The 10390-nt window shown below is 41.8% G+C and overlaps 3 non-coding genes across 3 annotated transcripts; 1 reads left to right on the plus strand and 2 right to left on the minus strand.

Annotated features, from left to right (window-relative positions):
* Positions 1-2064: 2064 nt before the first annotated feature.
* trnal-aag (transfer RNA leucine (anticodon AAG)) lies at positions 2065-2146 on the minus strand. The gene has a single exon. It is a non-coding gene; the product is annotated as a tRNA-Leu (tRNA).
* A 1468-nt stretch (positions 2147-3614) lies between these two features.
* Positions 3615-3685, minus strand: trnaa-cgc (transfer RNA alanine (anticodon CGC)). The gene has a single exon. It is a non-coding gene; the product is annotated as a tRNA-Ala (tRNA).
* A 3835-nt stretch (positions 3686-7520) lies between these two features.
* On the plus strand, positions 7521-7592 carry trnag-ucc (transfer RNA glycine (anticodon UCC)). The gene has a single exon. It is a non-coding gene; the product is annotated as a tRNA-Gly (tRNA).
* The last annotated feature ends 2798 nt before the right edge of the window (positions 7593-10390 follow it).

Raw genomic sequence — 10390 nt, forward strand, 5'->3', positions numbered from 1 at the left:
TGGCCATTTAGACTGTAAACAGTACATTAGTGGGGGCATTTGAGGAGTCACCTGGTTGTTAATGTAATAAAGGAGCTCCAAATTTGACAGTATGACTGGAAGTGATGGCCTTTGAGTTACATGGGGGATAACACCCTTTGCATTCAGTCTCGTAATCACCATAAAATTAGTATCATGAATTTGATTTGTGTTGCGCAGTCAGAGTATACAGTGCTCATCCTGATGGGCCAGTGTAGTGCATCAAACTGCTTGTTGAATGGCCTATTAGCTTTGGAACCCCCCTTTCCCCACAGCTTTCAATTGTCAGATATGGGTGGGGGAGTGGGCACTGTGTCCAACCCTTTCTGTGTAAAAAAAAACAACTAAGAAGTCTCTTGATGAGAGACAAAACTTCTGCGGAGCCTTTCACCAAGTCAGTTGCCCTCGGCCTAGTTTGTGAACTTTTGGGGTAATAGCATGGATAGGACCACAACGGACACATCTGGACTCAATGTTGGCGATTGTACGGCAATATTTGACACGTTTAGACCATGAAGACAGTTTATCAGTTTATTTCCCATCAGGCATGTATATCTGTGGACTCAGTTGGACATTTTGAAGATAACTGCCCATGTTTGTTTTTTTAAAGTTATTTTTTCAGGGTTTTTTCACTTTATTAGACAGACGAAATGTGTGAAAGTGGAGAGAGAGAGGGGGAGTGACATGCAGCAAAGGGGCCGCAGGCCGGATCTAAACCCAGCCCGCCACGTCGAGGAGCAAGCCTCTGTACATGGGCAAACCGCTCAACCCACTGAGCTATCTGGGTGCCCATAACTGCACAATGTTGACCCAATTGGTCAGTCTATTTCCCATCTGGCAGGGACATTTCTGGATTCAGGTGGACTTGTTGACAGAAGCATTGGTGGATCTTGATTCCCACCATAGGATTTAGCCTGTATTGCACATTGCCTTCACATCCCTCGTAATGTATTGCCATTGTCAAGCCATTGCCACACTGGGGACTTCTTCCATGTCTCCATGAACGCCCATATATTTGGATGACAGTTAAGAAACCTTCCCTTGTTAACTATGACATGGATTACTGAGAACCTACTATATCATGACATGTTTAATTCTATATTATAATTTTTGAGACAGGGCCTACTGAAAATCTGCTGGATTAGTCAGGATGGCTGAGCGGTCCAAGGCACTGTATTCAGTTTGCAGTCTCCACTGGAGGCGTGGGTTCAAATCCCATTTCTGACAACTAGTGTTTTATTTTGGAACTAATCTGAGAGTTGATATTGGGATAAAGAACTTAGCATTCTTTGCTAAGTTTGCTTCATAGTTGTCAGATAAATTTTCAATATAGAATAACATGATAAAACCAGAGGAAGGCGGTGCAGTACAGCCCATACCAGCAGGGAGAGTTCTAGCCTGACCAGGCTCCTCTCTCCACCCTGTCTCTCTTAGTTACACTGTAATATTTTAGACTGCCGGGGGACTTCCTTTGACACACTGAGCTCCTCTCTCCTTTCTTTCGATTTATGTGATTCCATGTCCCAGAAATGGCATTTATCAATTTGGAGACACAGAGGACACACAGGCTTTCCATCACATAACACAGGACCACCTGGAGGGAATTTCTGAATCATCAGGGGCTGTAGCTCAGTGATAGAGCGCACGTTCAGTCTCAATGCCCAGATGTAGTACAAGATTTGAAGTGAACATTGTATTGCCCAGCGATGGTGGTATACTGGTGAGCATAGCGTCCTTCCAAGCAGTTGACTTGGGTTTGATTCCCAGCCATCGCAGTAGCTTTCTTTGAGTGATGTTACTTGCTTCTTTTACAAGAAGTCAGCAGAAATATATTGATCAATATGGAGATTATCACAATTATTGTGTTGATTTTCTACTCCAAAGTGCTGGAAAGGAAGGTATCACCAATCATCGAACCTCAGTTAACATGGAACAATCTCAGCAAGGTGACTAATGGATGATTCTAGTTACTTCACCAATTTCAGCCCAAATGATACAGCTTTAAGACATCACATTGGTTGCTTCCAGCTATGTTACACATGCAAATGGCAGTGGTGGGATTTGAACCCACGCCTCCAGAGAGACTGGAGCCTTAATCCAGCGCCTTAGACCACTCGGCCACACTACCTGCAAACATCAGCTCTTCACATTGTGACAAACTCAGGCACTGTAACTAATGTATGCTTGTTAATGTTATTGGAAAAAAAAACCTTCGCAAGGAAAAAGCCAATAGCAACCACCAAGCTACATCCCCTGAAGATTTTCCGTTTTTTTTTTCTGAGATAGACTTAGACTTATCTTTATTAATCCTTTTGGAAGACTCCCGCAAGGAAATTGAAATATCACTGAATAAAAGAAGAAACCTGGGTAAACATGTAATTTTAATTTGCATATGGCTTCAAAACCTATAAATACAACTGTGGTGGCTGGAAGTCAAACCTGGGCAAAATGATTGCACTGCTATGGTATAAATCATAGTCGAAAAGTAACACATCTGTTGCCTTTCTGGTGGACAATACAACGTTCACTGCAAATCTGGTAACAAAGACTGAAAACAAATGCTAAGAATTACATTGGTGGGGAATGGTAGCTTCCATACCAACGAGATAACACAATATTGTTCACGAAGGCACATCTGCGGTTTGGTATACTGTGATGTGTTTTGGGTTTGCTACAACTCTTAAAGAAAGTCCCTCGTTGTCGCAGGATTCAATCCTGCGCAGGGAGACCCCAATGGATTGCTAGTCCATCGACTTAAATCCTTGGCCACGACAACCTGAAAAGCCAAATGTTCATAAACTTTCAATTGGTTAGTAGTAGTTACAAGACCGGGCGAAGTGCAAATCGAAGTGCACTGCCTGTGTCTGAGGATCCTCGTGGAGGCAGCTTGATTGGATGATATTCTCCCTTATTTGTACCATAACAGAGATCTAATGTTTATCAATCGGGTTGGGCAAGTAACCTTTCTGGTTAATTCTTGACAAATAAAGCAAGTAACCACACAAAGAAAACTACTGCGATGGCTGGGAATCTAACGCAGGCCAACTCCATGGAAGGCAGCTATGTTCACCACTATACCACCATCACTGGACAACACAATATTCACTGAAATCTTGTAACACATCTGGGCATTGAGACTCAAAATATGCTCTATCACTGAGCTGCAGCCCCTAAAGATTTTCAGATTCTTTTGACTTTTGGTGAGATCACTGAATGAGAGAAGAAACCTGGATGGAATATGTCATGTTAATGTGTTATTGCTTCAAAACCTGGTAGTGGCTGGAAATCAAACCATGGCAAAATGCTTGCACTGCTATGTATAAATCATAGTTAAAAACTGACATCACTAAAAGAAAGCAACTGCGATGGCTGAGACTCCACATTTGGAGACTCCAATTGCTTGGAAGGTAGCTACGCTGACAACTAAACCACCATCAATGGGCAACGTACTGCTCACTGCAAATCTTGCAACACATCTGGACATTAAGACTGACTTTTGCATTAATCACCATGAACACAAGGAGATCGCCTTTTAATACTTTTCTCTTTCAGAATAATTTATCAAAGAATTTTATAGACTGGACAATGACACTTGATGGAGATGCCAGGGTTTGAACCCGGGGCTCATACATGCGAAGCATGCGCTCTACCACTGAGCTACATCCCTGTACATTCTCAGATTTTTTTCTTTTTTCTGAGATCATTGAATAAGAGAAGAACCCTGAGTAAAATATGTAATATTTCGGTTGTATATGGTTTCAAACAGGTTGTTTTGAAACAGGAACTTAATCTTCCAAATATTTCTCCTTTATCTATCAAGTCCTGACCATTCCCTGACCGGGAATTGAACCCAGGCTGCTGCGGTGAGAGCGCCGAATCCTAGCCACTAGACCATCAGGGAGTCACATCTAGCAATTATATCGTTTTAGATGTGAGTTCCTTTTCACTTACTGCAGGGGTCGGGAACGTATGGCTCGCGAGCCAGGTGTGGCTCTTTTCAGAATTTCATCTGGCTCGCAGAAAAAACATAATATATTCTTACTTTTTAATCCATCCATTGATTTTCCACTGCTCATGTCCTGTTCAGGGCTGCAGTTGGCTGCAGGAGCAATTGTCCATTATAATTGGATGATAATAGCCTATGTGGCCAGTGCTGGGTAAACAGGTAAACGCCCCCTTTTGAATCAGTCTGCTCAGTCATTAGCTCAAAGTTAACCCTTTGGCGAAGAAGATAGCGAAAAGAAAAAAGATGAGGAGTATCGTACATTTCAGAACGAATGGACCGAAGAATTCGCCTTTCTGGAGAGAGCAGGTTCTGCGTGTGTCTAATTTGCAACGACAAAATAGCATCGAGGAAACGGTTGAATGTAAAGCGGCACTTCGACAACACGCCATGCAAACTACCCCGCGGGAGACAGAGCTGCTGAGCAGGCAAGTGCAAGCTAGCCAGCAGCAACTCCGCCTGTGGACCCGGTGACTATAATTCCACTAGTTAGTTTTTTAAAATTTTTAATAACTCTGAGTCAAAAAGGTTCCCTTCCCCCGATTTAAAAGAATACATTCAGAGGCTTATTATACTCACATTTAGTTGAATTCAGTCTTAAAATATATTATATGGCTCTTACTGAAATAAATTTCCAAATATTTTGCTTTCATGGCTCTCTGAGTCAAAAAGGTTCCCGACCCCTGACTTACTGGAATGACACATATTGTTTTAGGCGAGGACTTTAATCTGCCCCAGTGGGCGCTGTAGATTACTGCCTGATGAAGCCAACAGAACCACATCATCTGCAAAGAGCATGAAAGGAATTCTAAGGTCACCAGAATTGACACGCTCCCACCTCCTGCTGCACTTTGAGACGTGTTGTTCATGTCCAAGAGTTGTGCTCTTTCCATCGCTTGACAGTATTCCCATTTAGGGTCAGGAGTTCTCCCCTGACCAACGGTGTCCACCAGGGTGTTAGTGGATTACCGCCCCTTGAGGCACCTAAGATCCTAAAACTACAGCTCCCTGCCGCAGCTTCAGCAATGGAAACTTTTAACATTGTCCACTCAGGTCCAATGCCCCCAGCCTCCACAGGGATGCCCAAAAAGCTCCGCCAGAGGTTCGAGTTGAAAGTCTGATGGACAAGGGCCTCTTCCGGACGTTCCCAGTTTACCCGTACCACCCGTTTGGACTTACCAGGTCTGTCCAGAGTCCTCCCCCATCCCTGACCCAACTCACCACCAGATGGTGATCAGTTGACCGCTCCACCCCTCTCTTCACCCAAGTGTCCAAAACATACGGCCTCAGATCAGATGAAACAATTATAAAATCGATCATTGATCTTTGGCCTAGGGTGCTCTGGTACCACGTACACTTATGAGCACCCTGTGTTTGAACATGGTGTTGTTATGGACAATCCATGACTAGCACAGAAGTCTAACAACAGACAACCACTCTGGTTCAGATCAGGGAGGGCCGTTCCTCCAATCACGCCTCTCCAAGTATCTCCATCATTGCCCACGTGTGCGTTGAAGTCCCCCAGCAGAACTATGGAGTTCTGGAAACCCATACAGGACTCTGTTCAAGGTCTCCAAGAAGGCAGAATATTCCAACTCTTGTTTGGTGCATGTGCACAAACAACAGTCAGAGTTTTCCGGTCCAATAATGTGGAAAAAATAATGTTCCTTAATAAAAATTGATGAGTGGTCCCTGTCCCACTATCCCCCGGCCATAGTTACACAAGCACACCCAACTTGTGCCATATTTTCCCAGCACATCCTCTCTTTACCTAATACCCGATATACAATACACAAATCCATCAATCTTTATTTTAAAAAGAATGCTATCCCTTTGTTAGTACACGTGAGTGTCACTAGTCTAAAGCCTCCTGTCCACTATCTTGTCGGGATCATTTGGATGCAGCCTTGGCCCTTCACCAGGCGAGGTCCCTGTTACTGAAGCTTCTAGTAATGAACCCATTTTCAAACCAATTCCTCTAAGTGGTTCAGTGCTTCACCAAAGCTTCATTTGGCCTTCACTATCAGCACCTAGTTTCTTGACTTTGTAATGCCTTATGTCTACTGTAAAAATCTAATTGAGTTGGGCCATAATTCATTTTTATTTATACCTTGCTTTTCCTACTGTGACATGTCAAAATGTCAAAAGGTGCATTGTATGATAGCCCACTTCTACACATCCATGTTCCACTCCCACAGGTGGTTCAAACGTGCTAGTTGTCCCTTAAATTCACAGTTTATTTTTCTGATTTATTGGTGGGTTTTTTTTCTGTATTTAAAAAAAACAGAAATAATGTGTAAAATTAACAGGAAAATGTATGAAAAAGTACAGATTTTTTTAACAGTGTTTCAAGTACTGACAATCCCTGACCGCGAATTGAACCCGGGACGCAGCAGTGCGAGCACCAAATCCTAGCCACTAGAACATCAGGGATTCATCTTTCAATTTTATCTTTTTAGATTGAGGTTCCCTTTCACTTCCTGGAAGGACTCATATTGTTTTAGGTGAGGGTAGCGCCTGGCTAGAGTTTCAGAAGGCAGGACATGACAGATTACACATCTGTCTCATAGTCAGTTTGTAGTCTTAAATACCAGTCTCTTGCTGTTCCTTGACTAGTTGGCCCCCCTGCTTTACAACCTTGAGGCGGGTGGGCTACAACAGCAGAAGACCCCACCGGGTACCACTCATCTCCACTACAAAGGAAAAAGAGGCTACAATTTGCAAGAGCTCCCCAAAATTGGACAGTTGAAGACTGGAAAAATGTTGCCTGGTCTGGTGAGTCTCAATTTCTGTTGAGACATTCAGATGGTAGAGTCAGAATTTGGCGTAAACAGAATGAGAACATGGATCCATCATGCCTTGTTACCACTGTGCAGGCTGGTGGTGGTGGTGTATGGTGTGGGGATGTTTTCTTGGTACACTTTAGGCCCCTTAGTGCCTAATTGGGCATCGTTTAAATGCCACGGCCTACCTGCATTGTTTCTGACCATGTCCATCCCTTTATGCCACTATGTACCCATCCTCTGATGGCAACTTCCAGCAGGATAATGCACCATGTCACAAAGCTCACATCATTTCAAATTGGTTTCTTGAACATGACAATGACTTCATTGTATTAAAATGGCCCCCACAGTCACCAGATCTCAACTCAATAGAGCATCTTTGGGATGTGGGAACAGGAGCTTCGTGCCCTGGATTTGCATCCCACAAATCTCCATCAACTGCAAGATGCTATCCTATCAATATGGATTTGAAACCAGCGACCTAAGGATTTCAGCGACCTAAGATTTCAGCTTTATGCCTCTACAGTCCTCCGCTCTACCAACTGAGCTACCAAAGGCACTAGTACAAACACTTCCCATTCTTGTGAATGTGATAACACAGGACCCCGTGGAGGTAATTTCTGAATCATCAGGGGCTGTAGCTCAGTGATAGAGCACACTTTCAGTCTCAATGCCCAGATGTATTACAAGATTTGAAGTGAACATTGTATCGCCCAGCGATGGTGGTATAGTGGTGAGCATAGCTGCCTTCCAAGCAGTTGACCTGGGTTCGATTCCCAGCCATCGCAGTAGCTTTCTTTGAGTGATGTTACTTGCTTTTTTTTACAAGAAGTCAGCAGAAAGATTACTTACCCAAACTGGTTTGACAAAACATTAGATCACTTTGGGCTGCACGATTATGGCCAAAATGATATGATTATTTTGATCAATTTGGAGGTCACGATAATGTTGATTTTCTACTCCAAATTGCTGGAAAGGAAGGTTTCACCAATCGATGAACCTCAGGTTAACAAAGAACAATCTCAGCAAGGTGATTGATGGATTTTAGTTACTTCACCAAGTTCAGCCCATTGATATAGCTGTAAGAAATCTAAAATCACTTAAAAAAAGAGCTGATGAGTAAATCAAAGCTAAAATCACTGCCTTTTTTAAAACTCCATGTGAATAGTAGGGGTGAGCGAGTACTCGGTTGAAACGAATATCCGGTACGGATAAAGCACTTTTGCCGAGTACAAGTATATATGAGTAATACAAGTCAGTGTCTGTACTCGGATTGAATAAAACTCCTCAGCTGACCGTGGCTGCGTTCTGTGATAGTCACAGCGCCCCCCCCATACGCTCACTCTCAGATCACTGAGAACAGCGCTCTCTCTCTCTCTCTCTCTCTCTCTCTCTCTCTCTCTGTCTTTCTCTCAGTCAGTCAGGTCCGCGGGTCTTTTCCGTTAACGTTACGTTTTTTAGTTAGCGATGCGTCTCTCTGAGATTTTTTTTTTTTAACCGTCAGCTGGCTTCATTAAAATCAATGCAGTTCTAAGAAACAGCATCTGCCTAATTGATCCATAGAACCCAGTCCCCCCACCCCCGCCGCCTCTTCTTTCTCTCTCTCTCTCCGTCTCTCTCTTACTCACACACACACACACACACCACACACACACACACATACCTGGTGTGGAATTAGAAATAATAAAATAAGAACCAAAACAAAAAAAATCACACTAATCATAAAAAAGAAAAGTTAAAAAAAGAAGTTATATTGAGTATGAAAACTCTTGTTCATTACATTTTACTTCATAATTGCAACCGCATGTGTTGTATTCATTGTTGCAAAACGTTCTGTATATAGTTTGTTTGTACCATGACAACACCATTGATCTGAAGCTTGATGCTGTCATGTAAATAGTTTTCAAATCAGCAATAAATATAACAATTTCTGATCAACCCATATCAATTGCATGCTTAGAATAACATACCCGTTAAAGCCCCGCCTATTTCAAGACAACCCGACCCACTTCCGGGTTAAATTATGTCCACTTCCGGTTAGGCCCCGCCCAGTCCGAGTACGGATACGGATACAGATAATTCATGTGGTAAACAGATACAGATACAGATAATGCTGTACTCGCTTATCCCTAATGTCTATTTTAATATGCCAAGGATACGCGTTGCTAAGCCTCTGCTATGATTGACAGGTCGGTGTGTAGCCGCGCCGTAAAGCATGCCCTGCTTTTGTCTATGGTAAAATAAATGGGAAGACCTACAATTAGAGATTGAACCCCTAAACTTGTTAGGAGAATGTTTAATGTGGTAATAAATCAAGGCAGAAGTAGGGTAACTTATTCATACTTCCATAGAACAGAATTATTTCTGCAACCAGTGGAGTCGCCCCCTGCTGGAAATTAGATAGAATGCATGTTTAAAGGAGAATTACGGTTGATTCCACACGTAGCTCTGTTGTTTGTAAATGTGGAGGTCTGTCAGTAGAGAGACAAATTAAACCAATCGGTGCTGCCTACACCGTGTTCCTCCCGCTAGAGTCAGCACCCAACAGGCTTCAACAGGGCAAGTTTTAAACCTGATTTTAGCTTCTTAACATGTTGAACAAATGTAATTAAAGTCCCATGTGAAGGGATTCCTTCACATGGGACCTGAGGGATCACAGTGGATCTGACTGCTGGAGATATGACAGAAATGCATGAAAGTTATGCTAATTCAGCTGTGTTTAGTTCTGGTGTTTATACTGCACGGAGTGCTTCGGGATCATCTACAAACTACAGCACCGAAAAGATGTTAGAAGAGAAGATAATGTTAGAGAAGTTTTTCAATTTAAAATTTCATTTTCAGATAGAACTACGGCTAGTTTGACAATTACGTTTATGTAATAAAAACAAGTAATTTTCTATGCTCAACAAATGAATCAGTAAATTATATTAGACTTGTTTTTATTTCTATTCCTTATTTTAATGGATTTACTTTTTCAATTAATAGTTAAACTTTATTTTATGAATTTTATTATGTTCAACAATAGATAACTTGTCACATACAAGATGAATAAATTGAGTGTTCTGTTTCGGTGTGACCTTGTTTTAGAAAGTAATAGACTACTACTTGATTTCTACAGCCCTGTGTGATGTTGAATGAATCTGGATTAACAGGAGAATTCCTTTTTAGAGTAGCCTGAAAGAATTAAAATGTGGCTTTAATTAATAAACCGCCTGAAAAAGATTTAAAATATGGCTTTAGTTGGACATTTAAGCCTTTAATTTTAAATTCCTATATGAGACTGGTCCTATAGTACCCGAGTGACACACAGGAGATCTGTTCTAACACTCTAAAGTGGAATTAATCTGGTTTAACAGGAGGATTCCTTTTAGAGTAGCCTGAAAAAGAGTTAAAATATTGCTTCCTGAAAATATTTCAAATATATCTTTAATTAGATGTATATAACTTTTACTTTTAAAATCATACATCAGAATGGTCCAATATTACCCAAGTGACACTGGAGATGTGTTCTATCACTTTGACGCGGAATGAATTTCCTTAACAGGAGGATTCCTTTTTAGAGTAGTATGAAAAACAGTTAATAAAT

The sequence above is a fragment of the Etheostoma spectabile genome, unplaced genomic scaffold (genome assembly GCF_008692095.1).
Source record: "Etheostoma spectabile isolate EspeVRDwgs_2016 unplaced genomic scaffold, UIUC_Espe_1.0 scaffold00018427, whole genome shotgun sequence".
NCBI classification, from domain to species: Eukaryota; Metazoa; Chordata; class Actinopteri; order Perciformes; family Percidae; genus Etheostoma; species Etheostoma spectabile.